Genomic DNA, 18,914 nt, shown 5'->3' with positions numbered 1-18,914 from the left:
CGCAGCATAAGCCATCTATGCACCACTATTAGTTCCTTTTGACTATATCTACATCTTTTTTCTCCCCATCAGATTGCGTGCCATACTGACGTTTTCTTTTCATTGGCATGCACCCCGGCAGGTCTTGTTGAACCTCTTCTGGGGTGACATCTCTTTCCTCTCCCTGGCAACTGAAAAGTGACCACTGATTGTTTTTAACTTTTTGGCTGATGTATATACGCTTCCTATTGTTGCCAACAAGTGAAACGTTCACCATTTACAAACCTTCATACAACTTTTTTATGTGATCTACATGATGTTTATAATTCCTTTGTTTCATCTTTAGAAGTGTTCCGTTTTACCAATGTATACACCCCTGAGGAAAGAGTGAATTTCTGAAACGCATCGGGTGTCCTTCTGTATGCTTAGCCACAGGTGTCTTTATTGTGGTGGCTCCTGTAATATGTAGAACTGTACATAATATTGTGATCTGCATTATGTTGATTTTATCCTACACCAGCCTCAATCTGTTTTTTAATGATCGTTAATAACATTTGTACCTAAGATTTTTACCTTAAATACCTTTTCTCTTTTGACAAAGCATTTACTTCACTGTGATGTGTTAAAGCTCCTTTGGCTGGGCTTCTCCTCTGGGTCACAGGAGTACAATTAGTTTTGCACTCCTGTGACCCATTTTCAGCAGAAAGCGGTCTGAAGTCTGCTTTCTGCTGACATCACTGGAATCAGTCCAGGCACCATGTCATCACGACAATAAAGTCTGGATCCACCAGGTGCACGGACTGATGCCTGTCTCAGGCTCTCAGCGAGCCGCTGAGAGCCAGAGACGGCCTCTCCCTGCCCCTTCACAGCTCAGCGCTCCAGTGAGCATGCAAGAGCAGAGCAGGAGAGCTAATGACTGACAGGCAGCAGCTCGCTGCTTGGGGAGCTGTCAGAACCAAGCCATCAGTGGTGTTTGATGGCTCAGTTCTTAGTACAGAGGTGGTGGGGGACAGATGCAGCATTTGACCAATGCTGCATCCACCTAGGTAAATATGATGGGTAAAAAAAAAAAACATACTTCTCTTTTAAATGTACCCTAGGCCCTTAAAGCCCCATTTGGGGGTTGTCCTCTTCTTTTCAGATATTGATGTTGTATCTAAACACTAACTGAAAGAATACAATACATGAGTAAAGCAAAGACAGTGTCTCCGTGCTGTATTTTCCCATGGCAAAAATGTCATCACTTATATTTAGTTTGCTCCATGGAATGAGGTTAGAGTCTGACTAATTTGTTTTATTTTCCATAGCAAAATATCTATTTAACCTTAGAAAGCTAGTGATAATACACAGCAGCCTTCATCATTTATTTCATGTTTGTCATATTAATGTTTTCACAGACAGGAGACCATATGATAAATGAACAATAAAGTGACAACTTTTGTCATGTTAGGTAGATGCCGGAGCAATACTTATTTTGTAGCCCTCACTATCTTGCTGCTAGCTCCTGTTGCTAGTCCTCTCCTGTCCCCAATTCAATAAGATATGGGCTGTGCAGTCTTGTTGGGTCTATACATGCACACCACAGCATTTTTTTCAGTTTTATGCATAGTTAGTTTGAAGTGTAAACTTGTGCTTGTAGGTCCTTATTAGGAATGAAAGAAAGTGCAGCATGCAAGCGCTGGCCTGGCACAGAGGATGTAAGTAGCTATTCAGTTTCACAATGCCAACAATGCTGACAGTGAGCAGAGAAGCATATTAGGTGAGTGGCCATGGTCAGAGAGATCAGAGAAGCAAGGGTGGCCATTGTGAAGGAGAAGTCCCTGATTTCGAGAGACTGTCCCTGATATGGAACAATGTCCCTCTGTCCCTCTTTCCTCCTCATTTGTCCCTCATTTTGTCCCTCATTCTGTTTCCCAGCGCTAAACCTTTCATCCAGTTTCTAAATTGCTGCATTTGCAAATGTTAAAAGCTAATTTAAAGGAATAGTAGTGGTAAAAAAAAGCATGTGTGGGTTTAACTAATCATTTTTTGTATATTTCTCCTTTTAAGGGGGGCTTGGAAGGGAATGGTGTGCCCTATGCCTACATACTTTTGCTAATACTTTTCCTCGCTATAATCTCAAAAAGTTGAGGTATGCAGGAGCAGAGTGGCTTTGGTGAAGGAGAGCAAAGAAGCACAGAACCAGAGCAGCCATAATGAATGAGATCAGAGCAGCGCAGGAGGACATTGGCCATGATGAAGGAAAGCAGAGGAGCACAGGAGCAGGTAGATTGGCTGTGGTAAAAACGATCAGATAAGCACAATGGTGTCCGGGGGGGCCAGAGGGGGCCCTGACCCCCCCAACATTATGCTGTGCCCCACCATGTGCCCAACCCCCCCATAAACATTTTTTTTTTACAAAAAATCAATGTCTAAGAGGGAGAGAGTCCCCAGTCAGGTCCTGCAGGTGATTCCTCTCCCCTCACTCTGCTTGCTGACACTGCTCACACAACCACGGCCGCCCGATCTGCTCCTTCCCCTGCATCCTCATTGGCAGGGAGAAGAGCGAGTTGCAGGAAGGACTCCACCAGGACTCTGTTACTGAAAAAACAGACTGATTTCTCCCATCCTTAGGACAGGAGAACCAGCCTGTAAATTCCAAGAGATGCCAGACCAGAACAGTCAATAGCATGGGCAGGACAGCAAGAGGAGGCTGGGAAACCTCACAGTGGCAGAACACCAGGGCCCGGAGGCAAGACAACCTTTGCAACCCTGATAGTTCTCCCACTGCTTTGGATCCTTATATTTTCTTGGTATGCTGGTGACATATATATCTTGTTTTCTGCCACCCTGGGGGACCCCAATACAGTAGGAAGGGAGCTCACTGCAGAACATGTGAAAGGGCCGTTGTGGGGTCGTAGTAAAGGGCCCCAGTATCTATCTATCTATCTATCTATCTATCTATCTATCTATCTATCTATCTATCTATCTATCTATCTATCTATCTATCTATCTATCTATCTATCTATCTATCTGTCTATCTATTTATCTGTCTATCTATCTATCTGTCTATCTATCTATTTATCTATCTATCAATCTGCATTTTATAGTTGCCCCCCTACTTTTGTCCCTGTCCCCCATGTGCCCCCCCTAAATATGAAAGCTGGAGACGCCACTGGATAAGCACAGGAGCAGAGCAGCTTTGGTTAAGAAGAGCAGAAAACCACAGAAGCAAGGTGGTCTTGGTGGAATCAGATCACGAGAAGCACAGGAGCAAAGTGGCCATGTTAAAAGGTAGAAGAGCAGCATAGAGATATAGCAGCCATGGTGAAGGAGACAAGAGAGGCACAGCAGCAGAGTGGCCATAGTGAAGGACAGCAGAGAAGCACAGGAGAACAGCAAAGCAGCCATGGTGAAAGAGGGCAGATTAAGCTTAGTAGCAGAGTCTAGTAGCAGAGTGGTAATGGTAAAGAAGAACCAAGGCACATGGGAGCAGAACGTTGATGAAGAACATAAACTCTGAAAGGCTAGATTTTCACTAAATGGTAGTTAGTGCCTATAGTTTTTGCAAGAATATGTGAAAATTCATAGTGTAACTAATGTGAGCCTAAAATACACAAAAGAAACAAATAATAAAAAATAGTAGATCACTTTTTAATTGCTAACAAAATGTGCACAAGCAGTTATGAGCAGCTGGCTCACAGGAAATGGAACAAGGGGATGCCTTCTCATTTACTTTGCAATTCTTTCTAATTCAAGTTGTTCAAGTCCACATATACAGTTAAGCCAGCCACAGATGGTTCAAATCTCAGCCGGTTCAGGAGGGGGCAGTCGAGATTCAAACCATCTATGGGCAGGCTGAATGTAACCAAGCCGATCCATCGATCAACTTAGGTACAACCAGCACGCCAGGTTTTTGGCATGCAATTACTGCCAGCGGCCTGATTTACAGAAGGAGTTAAGACTCATCATACAATAACTTGTGTGATTATTCCATTCAATTATCCAATGGTGTGAAATGTGAATTTCTGTTCACTTTGATGTATCCCTTGTGCTGCTGTGTCCTCATCTAACAAAATGACATGTTTATAGTTTAATGCAGAATTAAGTTGCGAAAATAAATAATAACAACAACTATTTTAACAATAGTAACAAAAAGCTTATTTCATTGATCTGACTGTGATAAATAAAATCAGGATAAAATATGATTGGCTACTATAGGCACTGTGCACATCAATATTGCTTTGCTAAAGCGGAGTTCCACCCAAAAGTGGAACTTCTGCTTTAAGGACTCCTGACCCCCTGACATGCCACATTTGGCATGTCATTTTTTTGAGGGGGGGGGTATCCAGCTCCAGATTGCCCGACCATTCAGGACACGCAGCGTGACTCGCGTATGTGTAGTGCGCACCTGGCTGGAGCCGCAAGCTGTCACAGCCGGGTGCCCACACTAGTGATGCCGGCTCTGGAAGAGGCGGGGGAAAGAGCCGAGGCTTCGGGAGGCCTCAGCGCTGGACCGGGGAATAGGTGAGTGTGTGTTTATTAAAAGTCAGCAGCTACACTTTTTGTAGCTGTTGACTTTTAATAAACACAGAAACAGCTGGAATTCCGCTTTGGATAAATATTTTACTGCTATATTAAATATAGCATTAAAAAAATGAAAACCAATGAATGACACTTCACTGATTTTGTGTGCAGAGAGACTTAGACTCCGTTCACATCTCCGCGTTCCAAATCGTGGGTTTAATCGCTGCGATTCTGCCCAATAAATCGAAGTAGTGACAAATTTGTGCATTCCCTGTGCATTGCCCGTCAATTTCAATGTGGTGTGATTTTCCCGCGATTCATAGGGTGACAATCGTGGGGCACCTGTCACCCAAAAGAAGTACATGATCTTCTTTTAGTTGACGGGCGTCCAGATTCTATTTGCACGATTTTACTGCAATTGTTGCCCCCATACGCCAAGATGTGAACGGAGCCTTACAGCGCAGCACGGCACTAGACAGGGGAGTGGGAGCTGCCAAAGTTACCTTTTCCTATTAATAAGCTGGTGATTGGTTGCTAGGTGGTCTAATCAACCAATCACCAAACTTGTTAATAGGAAAAATCCATTTTGGCAGCTCCCACCCAACTCCCCTCCCTGCCCCCACCTCATCTAATTCTTTGCCGACTCCTGCTGTATGCCAGGCCCTGCTAAGAGAATGATAGGAGGCGGAGGCTGGGAGGAGAATCAGCTCCTGTTCAACCCTGCCTCCAGCGGCACCCGCCCCCCCCCCCCCCCCCACACACACACACACACACACACACACACACACTCGCCCTCAGCTTATTTCCACTCTCCTAATGCAAGCAGGCGAGTGGAAATTCTGAGGGATGTCGTTAGTAAATCGGACAACAGGATCATTAACATCACACAAAATTTACCATCTTTGATTCTATATTTCATACATCGATTCTTTGCAAAACTTTAACACACGAACACTTCTTTTTGTAACACACATATACTGCTTTTTTCAAAAAACATTTCATTTGTACTGTTTAGTGAATGGGAACACTTTAACAAATATGACTGCAATGACAACCTGCAATTGTGGGTATTCCCTACATAACTCAGCATTCATTACAGTCTGTTTTTACTGACGAGGTAGAAATGAGGACACAAACTTTGTGAAAAGATATTTTAAGCACTTTGTGGTAATGTTCCTGGTTTCCAATACTGACCAAATATACCATAAGATCCACTAGTTGTCTGCATGTTAAAACTCAGTTTTGATCCTCTCCGTATGTTTCCTGTGTGTTTTTGAGCTTGGGTTCATTAAAGCATGCACGACGTTTCCTAAAAAAATATTAAAATGCTTGCACACACAGTTGACATCCTTCCTTAGCACATCTGGAGGCCCTAAATCCTGTACTTCAACCACAGCTTACAAGGTCACTGTGTAACCAGCCCCTTACAGCCACCGTCTTCTTCCAATTGGCTAATGAGTCTCTTTTACATTTCCTGACTGATAGGAAGGTGTATGTGTCAGGAAGGGTGAACTACACAGTGATGTTGCAGGCTCTGACCACAATCATCATTACAGAGCAAACCCAGGATTTGAGGAAGTTAACTTCACATGCATACACCAGATAGGGCCTGCTATACAACCCTGAAAGTCGTTTTATGTCTTTAGGAAACAGACACCTATCTAAATTTTCAAGAATATCACTATATCAAATGAAACAAAAATGTATATTTAATACGAAAAACAGTAATTTGCATGAGAGCTTGTTTATATCATATGTTGCCATGTCTTATAACTTGTGTCGCATTTTAGAAAAGTCCCATTCAGTTGATTTTAGCAACCTTTAGGACTATACATGTTGCCTTATGGCAGATGAAATCTGTTGCTATGGAGTGCAAGGCAAGCAGCCTTATTCAATAAAAAGCCAATCAGAATCCATCTTGTCCTGTTCTGACTTAAACAGCAACTCAACTTTTGTTGAGAAAAAAACATTCTAGGTATCTATGTATCTATGAACTGCAAGAATTTTAACAAACTTTGTTGCAGAGTCCTACCTTTTCCTATTCTGAATAAATCCCTGTGTGTTTCTTTGTGCCCATGTCCCCAGTAAGTTTAATGAGAGTGGTTTCATAATTATCAAGCATCTGCTGCACCTGCAGGGCTTTGAGGAAAATTGCAGAGTCTTCAACTCTTTAGACGTGATTTCCTATTGGAAGTATCACACCAAAATTTACATTTTAGTTGCAGGGGATGACTGAAACCTGATTTGTATCTTAGTGCAGACTTTTGGGAAAATTGGTGAGCCAATCACACAAGCAGGACATGGTATATCTGGGAGGCGTTCTGTATACATTCTGTGTACAGACCACCTCTAGGTAGCCATATTGCATTGCATTTTACAAAAAATTACAGTGCTGCAGATTGAAAAGGAAAGATCATTTTTAACAACATTCAATTGCAATTCGACTTGTGTCACAATTGTATATGCTATATATATTTTTTTATTTGCTATTTTTTTCCACCATGAAAGTGGAGTTACCCTTTAAGCAGAGTAAATGAGACCAGAATTCCCCTTTTCAATACATCTTTATACATAAAGCTCTAACACAATATTTTAGGCAATGTTATTTTGCACGGAATGTTCTTGATGTGGTCAGTGTACACTGTTTTATTGATTTAAAAAAAAAAAAAATTACACTATTATTTTTATCTATCTTAAACAGTTGCTTTAAGTAAAGGTCTAATTACAGGGCTACCCAATTAACTTTGTTCCAGTAATTATCACTTAAGACTGATCATCATTTATTTATGACTCTTTTTTGTAAAAGTGATCTTTAATTATTTGTAGTAATTGACATTCCTCTTTTACAATAACAAGTATTTTTATAGGAATGTTTTAATATTTCTAGGAAATAATCCACACAGTGTTCTGTGCTAAATTGGTCTTCTGCAGATTTTCTTCTTGAAGTTTGATCTTTGGTCATGGATAACAGTTTATTTGCCCATGTTGCCTATTTAATGACTTCTCTATGCATTATTCTTTTTCAACCTGCTAATGTTTTCTATGTTTCTAGGTAGTGTACATAGATGTGTGTTTCAACATATTTTTCAATGTGGCTTTACTAATCAAGAGCAGCTCTGAAAACAAATACTTTGGATAGCTCACCAGTTCTTCAGCATAAGAACTAGTGGGCTATCCAAAGTATTTGTTTATGCTGTGTAGTAATGTGCAAAGGACTCCAGTTGAGGCGATTAATGCATGTTTAAACGTATATGAATAGTGTGTCAGTGTTTTTTCTTTTCTATTTTTTTCCAACTCTTTAACTACTTTCACCTCCAGAAGATTTACCCACCTACCTGACCAGGCCAGTTTTTGCAATACGGCACGTTGTTACTTTAGCTGACATTTGTGCGGTCGTGCTACACTGTACCCAAATACAATTTATGTCCTTTTTTTCCCACAAATAGAGCTTTGGTGGTATTTGATCACCTTTGTGTTTTTATTGTTTGTGCTGTAAAAAAGAACGACTGACCATTTTGAAAAAAAAAAAAGAATATTTTTTACTTTCTGCTCTAAAACATATCCAATAAAAATGTAAAAAATCCACATTCTTCATCAGTTTAGGCCAATATGTATTCTGCTATGTATTTTTGGTAAAAAAAAAATTCCAATAAGCGTATATTGATTGGTTTGTGCAAAATGTATAGCTTCTACAAACTATAGTACTTTTTTTTTTTTTTTTTTTTTACTAGTAGTGGTGGCGATCAGTGACTTATAGCGGAACTGCGATATTTTGACGGACAATATGGGCACCTAACTGACACTTTTGACACTTTTTTGGGGACCAGTGACACGAATACAGTGATCAGTGCTAAAAATATGCACTGTTACTGTACTAATGACACTGGCTGGGAAGGGGTTAACATCAGGGGCGATCAAAAGGTTAACTGTGTGCCTAGCTAATGTTTCAGTGTAGCGGGGGAGGAGCTTTTACTAGCGGAAGGCATAGATTGGTGTTTCTGCTTTACAGAAGCACAGGATCCATGTCTTCTGTACTGACAGAATGTCAATCTACCTGGTTTACATAGGCAGACTGACATTCTGGCAGTGTACCGAATGATCAGCGGGTGCTGGCAGACATCGGATCTGCGGGACCTGGTGATCAGCTCCCTCTGTGAAAACTCACAAGGTATATATATATATATATATATATATATATATATATATATACAGGATCACAGAAGTATATACCCATGATCCTGCATAGCGTGGCTGCCCTGTAGCAGTACATCTTCAATGGGGCGGTCTGGAATGGGTTAATGCAAACTCCTGAAAAATCCACACATAAAGTATAGTGCCCAACTGTGTATGATAAATAACCAAGTCCCCTAGCATTCGGCCTGCTCATTAGCAAAGGGGACCTAAAAAAATGAGGTTTCTAATATTTTAATACAGAGGTCTGTCATCCTCTATAACAGAAGGTCTCCAAACTCTGTAAACAAAGGGCCAGTTTACTATCCTTCAGACTTTAGGGGGGCCAGAATGTGGTAGAGCATCTTTGGTATTAAAGGGAGGAACAGTGCATCGTCGTTGGTGTCAGTGGGAGGAATTTTGCTTCATTGTTGGTGTCAGTGGTAGAATAGTGCCCCATCATTGGTGTCAATGGGAGAAATAGTGCCTCATTGTTGGTGTCAGTGGAAGAATAGTGCCCCATTGTTGGTGTCAGTGGGAGGAATAGTGACCCATTGTTGGTGTCAGTGGGGGGGGGAATAGTGCCCCATCATTGGCGTCAGTGGGAAGACTAGTGCCCCATCATTGGTATCAGTGGGAGGAATAGTGTCCCATCGTTGGTGTCAGTGGGAGGAATAGTGCCCCATCATTGGTGTCAGTAAAAATAATTATGCCCCATTGTTAGTGTCAGTGGGAGGAATAGTGCCCCATGGGCCAGATAAAGGCAAGCAAAGGGCCGCATCTGGTCCCTGGGCCGCAGTTTGGAGACCACTATTGGATGAACAGTTCTTCTAGTAAAACATTACCCCTCTGTCCCTCTTGTCACCACAACTGTTCTTTTTTTTTCAGTTCTGGGCAGATATATGACAAAGGCATTGGCAAATAAAACAAAAATAAGTACCTGAATCTGTCTTTTTTAATAGAAGCCTTCTTGAAACTACTGCACAGCAACACTGAGAATGGACATGGATGTGGGAACTTGGTGTTCCATTATTTCACACACTATTGTCATTTAAAAGTACACCAGGTCTAGAGAGCAGAAGGATGGACTCATTAGTGTTCTCCTACTAAGTCTATGACCTGGCTGTATGGTGAGGCAGAAGTTTCTGGATCACAAATCTATATGAACAAGATTACACATTCTTGAAGGTAAATCAGTTCACAAATAATTATTTTAGCTGCCTTTTACCTAGAATTATGATTTGATTATAGAAATGGCTCCATCCTGTTCCATAGTGTTGTGCTATAGTGTGCAGTAAACATAAAGCTGTGTTCAGTAAACATAAAGCTATGAAGAAGATAACAAGAAACGAGATATGATAGACTTGTCCCATCGCCTGCACCACCAGTCTTTACTGTGTTGCAGAGTAATTGTGGCTAAAGTATCCTCAGGATCTGAAGAAGTGTGTTGAGCTCCTGGTCCTTCATTGAGCGTCATGGTTATACCCACCAACCATTATATCCCTACACAACATAGTGATGCAGGGGCCAATGGTGCCCAGTGGAGGACCAGGCATCTAACACCCCTAGAAATGTTTCAGATTCAAAGCATTTTTCATCCAATACAGCGAAAGTGGTGGGACAGGTGAGACTTTTTTTAAGTAGTTCACCAAAAGCTTTTATTTAGACCATTCGTTGTGTGCAGCCTCTTGCATTAGCGTGTGCACCCCAGAGCGCAAACACACATGCGTGTATATCAGCAAAGCAGTGGGCGGAGTCAGTAGAGCAAAGATTGGTGTCAGCAGGGCAGTGGACGGTGTCAGTAGTTTTTTATTTTCATTAATTTTTACAATATTATTTTTTGTTAATTTTTTACAATTTTTTATGAGCCCCGTTATGGGTGTTTGGTGAAATATAAAGGGTCTAAACCCCTGATGTCTCACTTCTGAGACAGAGAAAGAAACTGAGGATAGGGATTCCCCAGTCTCCCTTTCTCTGTAGCCTGCAGTAAACATAGTTTACTATGCTTCAGTTAATAATGAAGACAGGAGCAATTGGTACAGATCACTCACTGTGTTCATTTAGAAAAGAAAGGCCAGTTAATTAAATATTTACCAGTCCCTTCCCTTCTGCTGAGAGTAGAGGAGGGAAGCTGGCAGCACTGCAGGGGGGAGACGGGAAGCAAGAGGGATCGGCACTGCGTGGAGTGATTAGGGTGTGTCCAGGCACTCCCGGCACACCCTATGCACACGCCTATGATTTAGACTGTGTTTAAAGGTTAGAGGGTCCATTCCCCCCACTAACATCTTGTCGATTAGGAACAGCAATGGTAAAATCTCCCACTTGCCAAAAAACACAACAGATTAGAGTGACTATTACATATATGAAGGCCTCAGAACTCAAGAGCAATGATGTTGACCAATGACTCACTGGGTGATTTAACCTTCAGAAATGCTTTTGCCCACACATGAAATATTCATTTTGAATAGATCAATCCTTGAAGTGTAGTATATTGGGGATCATGCACAAGGAATCGGACCATTTTACAACCAGTTCTTAGACACAAATTACTTTTAAGGATGAATGTTTTACATAAATAAAGAATAGCTGATCATTGTAAACACTGTTGTTAGTGGTAAAGGGTTTGTCTCAACTACATTTACAGCACAGCTTGTTCTGTTGAAAAACAACAGACTTACTGTCAGAATCACCAAGTGAAAATAAGGCAAACAAAGTCTAAAAAAGAAAACAAATGCAGCCACCACATCTAAGAATTGGTAAGCTGTAATATAATAAAAATATGGGGTTTAAAAGAGAAGTTCTGTATTGGAAATCCCAGCTGCAGCTGTCCCCCTCCTCTAGACTGAGAGCTGAGTGATCAAACACTGCTGATTGCTCAGTTCTTGGTCTTCTGTGAGCAGAGAGCCAGTAACTGTCAGGCTTTGCTCCTCCAATGCTCACTGGAGCTCACTGGAGCTCCGCCACCAGGCTATGGAGGGGGTAAGAGTGACTGGCTAACTGAGAGGCTGAGCCAGCTGCCAGTCCAGGCATCTGGGTGGATCCTGACTATAAAGTCGGGATCGATCCAGCACCTGGCCCGGCTGATTGATGTCTGAAAAAGGAGTGCAGAACGAACTGCACTCCTGTGATCCATAGAAGTAGGGCCAAATTAGTGTTGGCCTTACTTCTCCTTTTATTACCACTTTTATATTACCAAAACCTATTAGGTCTAAAGCCCCGCACACACGATCGGACTTTCCGACGGGAAATGTTGGATGTGAGGTTGTTGGCAGACAATCCGACCATGTGTATGCTCCATCGGACAATTGTTGTCGGACTTTCCGCCAACAAATGTTGGCTAGCATGCTTTCAAATTTTCCGCCAACAAATGTGTGTTGTCGGACTTTCCGAGCGTGTGTACACAAGTCCGTCAGACAAAAGTCCAAAGTACAAACACGCATGCTCGGAAGCAGAAGCGGTCGGTCTTGTAAATTAGAGTTCATTATGGAGAATTAACATTCGTGGCAAATTATGAAATCTCCAAATGCAGCGCACAATTCTCTATTTCTTTAATGGGATAATAATGAAGCTGCTTTGTTGGTGATACTGATGAAGTTATTGCAAACAAATTTTCAAAGGCTTTTTTTTCTAGTGATATCAAGAATAATAATATTTTTTGTTTTTTATTTGGGCAAGTTACCACAACACCATTATCCCGTAGTTTTTAAGATCAAAGATACAACTATGTTGGTGTCCCTTGTTAATTTTACATTGTATTTTTTTAAATGTAACTGCCTACTCCCAAACTGTCATTTAAACTGTCAGTAAAACACATAGCCAGGTATTATTCTACACAATTTTTTTATTGTGCATTAAAAAAAAAAACTAGACATGCTATCTGCCAATAGAACTTAACCAAAAAGTGCATTCTATGCATCCAAAAATATAGAAAATTTACCAAATCAAATAATTATTCAACCAAAAAAAAATGTCAAAGCAATAACTCCAAGGCCAATAATAAATAACACGTTATCTCCTCCGATTCCGCAACATATCTGGTTGACGAACGGCCGTGAAAAGCACGAAATGAAAAACGCAAAAAAGAAAAGCGTGAAACCAACACTCACCAAACTTCTACTAACACGAAATTAGCAAAAGGAGCTCAAAGGGTGGCGCTAAAGAGCTGAAAAACCACGCAGTACATCTAGAATGTCACTACGTTCGTAATTGTTGGCCAACATTTGTGTGACCGTGTGTATGCAAGACAAGTTTGAACCAACACCCTTCGGACAAAATTCTACGGTTTTGTTAGTGGAAAGTCCGATCGTTTGTACGAGGCATAAGTGTATAAAGTCTATGATCTTCAACCATGGTAATTAAAGAACAGACACCAAAGAGTGCCTAAATGTACATTGTATTATCCCAAAATGGTTTTCAGAGAAATCCCATTTGGGACACTTACATCCAAATACTGTAGACTTATCTCGCTTTGATCTAAGCCCCACCCCCTTTTTACCAATTAGTTAACCAGGGCCTCTTTGGGTAGGTCTACACCTCTGGACATTGTGCCCACTAATACACATCAGACAGATTCACAATAACTTGTTCAGATTTCTATACTATAGGGGGGATTTACTAAAATTAGAGAGTGCAAAATCTGGTGCAGCTCTGCATGGAAACCAATCAGCTTCCAGGTTTTATTGTCAAAGTTTAATTGAACAATCTGAAGTTAGAAGCTGATTGGCTACCATGCACAGTTGCACCAGATTCTGAGTGCTCCGGTTTTAGTAAATCTCCCCCTCATAGGCGTGCGCACAGGGTGTGCCGAATGTGCCTAAGCACACCCTAATCACCCCATTTGCATTAGCATTATTGCTCTGTGTGCCAGTGGGAAGGTGGGAGACATCTCCCACTGAGCAACTGCATAAAGGAGAAGTGTGGTGAAATTCTCTCTCTTTGAATCTGCAGGAAAGGAGATCATGTACCAGCGGGTCAGAGTGCCGCAAGTAAGAATGTGTGTGTGTGCATACATACATACATACATACATACATACATGTGTTTGAGCTTTGGTGTGCACACCCTAATGCAATAGGCTGCGCACACTTATGCTCCCCCTATATGTCTATGAAAAACTTTAATAAGACAAAAGCTGCCCTTTAATTATTTTCTATCGTGGTGCATCATGTGCTGGTAAACAAACATGAATAAATTATCTATGCTATAATGTGGCAATGTGCAGCTAACTGAACTTGGCTTGTCTCTTAAAGCCTTCTAAACATTCTATTGAAACTCAGTTGATTGATGCCTGATTGCTTAAACATTTGTGTCTATGTCACTGGAATTTGATGATACAAAGGACTCTATAAAGCAACCATGTAAACATAGATCAGCTGTAAAAATAGTTGCAGCGTGTGCCCAATTTCCTGAGTGGGGCGTCTGTTTGTGATTACAAATCAATGAAAGGTTGAATTCCAAAGCAGAAACTACAAAAGGAACAGACATTGGGGGAATATAATAAAGCTGCTGCACCACTTTTCGGGCGTTAACCCCTCTTGTTCAATGTATTGCGCCAAATTCATGACGTACTTGCCACACTTTTGGTTCTGAAAGCAACTCATGCTCCAGATAGTCCTCTGCTCTCTCTTTCTCTTAAATTTGCCACTTTTACATTGCACTAAAGGCAAAATTAAATAAAACGACAGTTTGTACTATTATTATTATTATACAGGATTTATATAGCGCCAACAGTTTACACAGCACTTTACAATATAAAAGGGAGACAATACAGTTATAATACAATAAGATATATGAGGATTAAGAAGGCCCTGCTCAGAAGAACTTACAATCTAATAGGGTGGGGCAGGTGGTACAGAAGGTTGTTACTGTGGGGAATGAGCTGATGGAAGTGGTAAAAGATTAGTTGGAGAAGTGATAGGCTTTCCTGAAGAGATGAGTTTTCAGGGATCGCCTGAAGGTAGCAAGAGTAGGGGATAGCCGGACAGGTGGAGGTAGAGAGTTCCAGAGGATGGGAGAGGCTCTGGAGAAATCTTGGAGACGAGCATGAGAGGAGGAGACGAGAGAGCTTGACAGTAGGAGGTCTTGAGAAGAGCGGAGAGGAGGATTTGGGTGATATTTGGAGACAAGATTGGTGATGTAGCTCGGGGCAGAGTTGTGAATGGCTTTGTATGTTGTGGTTAGTATTTTGAATTCAATGCGCTGGGGGATTGGGAGCCAATGTAGGGATTGGAGGAGAGGGTTGGCAGACACAGAGCGGTTGGTAAGGTGGATAAGTCTGGAAGCAGCATTCATGATAGACTGAAGAGGGGATAGCCTATGGAGAGACAGGCCAATGAGAACGGAGTTACAATAGTCAAGGCGAGAGATAATATCTTACGAAAGTGGAACTAAATAAGACCAACTCACTTTTGGTGTACAGAAAGAGAAACTCATGCAGAAAGATTTTGCGAAAATGATGCAGCAAAATTCAAGTACAAGTTTTACACAGGCACATGAATTTGGCGCATTTTTGCGCCACTCTTAGAACGCATGAGAGACACTTTCACAAAATCTCTCTGGGCCAGTCTTTATGAATTCCATGGATTGTGTTTTCAAGGTGACATGCTTTCAAATGACAGGAACTGAAGTTTCTGACAAAAATGTAGTCATGGCTTAAAATCAGAACTAAGGTTTACGTGTGCGACAGTTATTGCCACCCTTTTGAAAAGTAGTCCGCGATGAATCAATCTACAGAGGTGTCTGACTGGTGGTTAGAAGGTGATATGTCCCCCTCTAAATGCCACACCACTGTGTTGCAACTGCATGCATTACACAGGGTCGCGGCTTTTTACTTGACCAGGATTATAATTTTTTGCTGCAAAGAATTGCAGCCACAGTATGTGTGCACCCTCGTTCAACTTCCATTGCAACCCGGGGGGGCGGTGTCAGTTGGGGGGCAGTAAAAATGTGGCTTAACTACCTGGTTACGAAACCCCCCCAACCGCAAGTGTAAACAAGCCTTTAAAGTGATTGTAGAGGAAAATATTTTATTGAAAAAAATAAACATGTCATACTTACCTGCTCTGTGTAGTAGTTCTGCACAAAGTAGCCCCAATCCTCCTCTTCTCGGGTCCCCCACTGGTGCTCTGGGCCACTCCCCCTTGCCGAGTGCCCCCATAGTAAGCCACTTGCTGTCAGGACACTTGTGCAAGCTCGCTCCTGAGTTGGCTCTCTGTGTCCATAAGACACAAAGGATGTGGCTCAGCCTCGCCCTTCACTCCAGCCTTACTGGCTGTGATTGACAGCAGCGGGAGCCATTGGCTCTCAAAGTATATCTCAGCCAATTAGGAGGGAGAGATCTGGGAGAGCCTCAGGTCTCACGCACATTGCTGGATCCAGATCAGGCTTAGGTAAGTATTAGGGGGGGCTGAGGGGGAGCTGCACTCTGAATGTTTTTTACCTTACATAGTTACATAGTAGGTGAGGTCAAAAAAAGACACAAGTCCGTCAAGTCCAACCTATGTGTGTGATTATATGCCAGTATTACATTGTATATCCCTGTATGTTGTGGTCGTTCAGGTGCTTATCTAATCGTTTCTTGAAACTATCGATGCTCCCCCGCTGAGACCACCACCTGGAAGGGAATTCCACATCCTTGCCGCTCTTACAGTAAAGAACCCTCTACGTAGTTTAAGATTAAACCTCTTTTCTTCTAATTTTTATGAGTGGCCACGAGTCTTGTTAAACTCGTTTCTGAAAAAAAATGTTATCCCTATTGTGGGGTCACCAGTATGTTATTTGTATATTAAAATCGTATCCCCTCACAAGCGTCTCTTCTCCAGAGAGAATAAGTTCAGTGCTCGCAACCTTTCCTCATCATAATTAATATCCTCCAGACCCTTTATTAGCTTTGTTTCCCTTCTTTGTACTTGCTCCATTTCCAGTACATCCTTCCTGAGGACTGGAGCCCAGAACTGGACAGCATACTCTAGGTGCAGCCGGACCAGAGTCTTGTAGAGCGGGAGAATTATTGTTTTATCTCTGGAATTAATCCCCTTTTTAATACATGCCAATATTCTGTTTGCTTTGTTAGCAGGAGCTTGGCATTGCATGCCATTGCTGTGCCTGTCATCTACTAGGTCCTTTTCCATCCTTTTTCATGCATAGAAACCTTCAAATCTTACTATAGCCTTTCTCTGCTCAAAAGTGATAAATCTTTTTGATCCGCTAGCTACCCAAGGGGATGTTTTGCCACTGGAAAAGTTATAATGCAAATTTTCTACCAACAACCACAGAAATCTGAAATATCAATTTTCAGAGGTTTGGGCCTTTAAAAGGCCAAAAAATATACAGAATGATTTATGTGAAACTTATACAAAGCCAAAAATATACAGACTGGTTTATGTAAAGGTTTTAATGAATTCCATAGATAAACATTTACAAATTTCTGGAACGTCAAGTTACATTATATGTCTACTGCACCTGCAAATAGTGTTTTGTTGATTTTCTTTTTAAATTAATTCAAATGAGGGTGAGATATGATACAAAGCTGATTTATTTCTGATATGCTGCCCCCTTTATAGGCAGACTAAATTATATCTGCTGATTTAGCCTAGAGGGTCACAGCTGTGTGATCTATTGAGAACCTTCAGGGGAACGTAACATATTGGCCACTGCCAATACTTCTTCCTTCTCTTTTCTGGTGGAAGAAATAGGTCTCGTTTTTTTTTTTGCTGTTAGCATTTTAGACTGGCAATTAATTAGAAAGACATATTATTAAGCACATATGCCAGGGAGAGCTGCAATTTCTGGTGCAAAACACATTACTGGCACTGAACCGCTGAGGTCACTGCCATGGAGAAATTATACACGCATCTCAGACTGGGAAATTAGAAAAGTGTAAGATGTCACTAATGAACAAACGCTTTGCCAAGTCAGAGTGCTAGATGGCGACTCATTGCACTTGGGATTTAGAATACTATATTTGCTCTTGACAAATTGAAGGTCATTTTCCATAAGATATGGCAAAGCAATGCATAATTTTTGCCTGTTTGAAAGCCAAACACATGTTGGATAACTAAGTAAGAACTTATTCTTGTATTGATTTTATTTAATCATTAGGTTCCTGTCTACTGATAACATCGTAACTTTTGCTGAAATTAGCTTTAGGGCCAATTCACATCATATGGGTTGGTCTGAGCTGGGCAGCATTGCCAAATGTAATCCCTAAGCATAAGACAAGGCAGCTTGCCCTATATCAGTGATGGCGAACCTTGGCACTCCAGATGTTTTGGAACTACATTTCCCATGATGCTTAACTACACTGCAGAGTGCATGAGCATCATGGGAAATGTAGTTCCAAAACATCTGGGGTGCGAAGGTTCGCCATCACTGCCCTATATCCTATTTTTTCAGTTCAAATCAATGCTGGAAAAAGTTGGTCAAGCTGTGTTTTTTTTTCAGCACAGTGTGATGCAACAGGGTGCAGGGGCGGATCCAGAGTCTAGTCTCGGGAAGGGCACTGCCAGAAAATATTTTTTTTTTGGGTACATCTATTGGGGAAATGGCTGGTGTTGGCGCTTCAATCATCACAGCACCATGGTTGTTATGGTGTCAGGATGATTGAAGCGCATTATTACTATTATTACATTGTTATAAAAAATTAAATAGTTTAACTCACCATAATGCAGAATCAGTGGGAGCCCCGAGTGTGTCACTTGCCACGTCACTTGCCACGTCGCCTGCCACATGTTGCAGATTGTCACTTGCCACGTCGCTTGTCACCAGATGCAGATTGTCACTTGCCACGTCGCCTGCCACATGTTGCGGATTGTCACTTGCCACGTCGCTTGTCACCAGATGCAGATTGTCACTTGCCACGTCGCCTGCCACATGTTGCGGATTGTCACTTGCCAGGTCGCCTGTCACCAGATGAAGATTGTCACTTGCCACTTGCTAAGGTGGTCTCTTGTGTCCCAGAGACAGACAGCAGAGAGATGATGTAATCTCTCTGCTGCCGCAGCTGCCTGCATGGTGAGGGGGGAACTGCAGGGATGCAGGGCGGGCGCCGGGCGGTGAGAGATGATGTCATCTCTCTGCTCCCCCGCCCGCCGGCTCCCTGATTGCCCAGCAGCCAACAAACACATCAAGCGGCGCTGGCACATCTCACCAACTGAGCCGCCGGGCCAGCCCGCTGTCTCTCTCCTGCGGAGCCTCCCGGCGGCTCTCTCAATTATGGAGCGGCTCGCCAGCTCTGTCACCTATGGAGCCGCCCGGCGGCTCT

This window comes from Aquarana catesbeiana, linkage group LG06 (genome assembly GCF_042186555.1).
Source record: "Aquarana catesbeiana isolate 2022-GZ linkage group LG06, ASM4218655v1, whole genome shotgun sequence".
NCBI classification, from domain to species: domain Eukaryota; kingdom Metazoa; phylum Chordata; class Amphibia; order Anura; family Ranidae; genus Aquarana; species Aquarana catesbeiana.
This window is presented reverse-complemented; position numbering follows the sequence as displayed.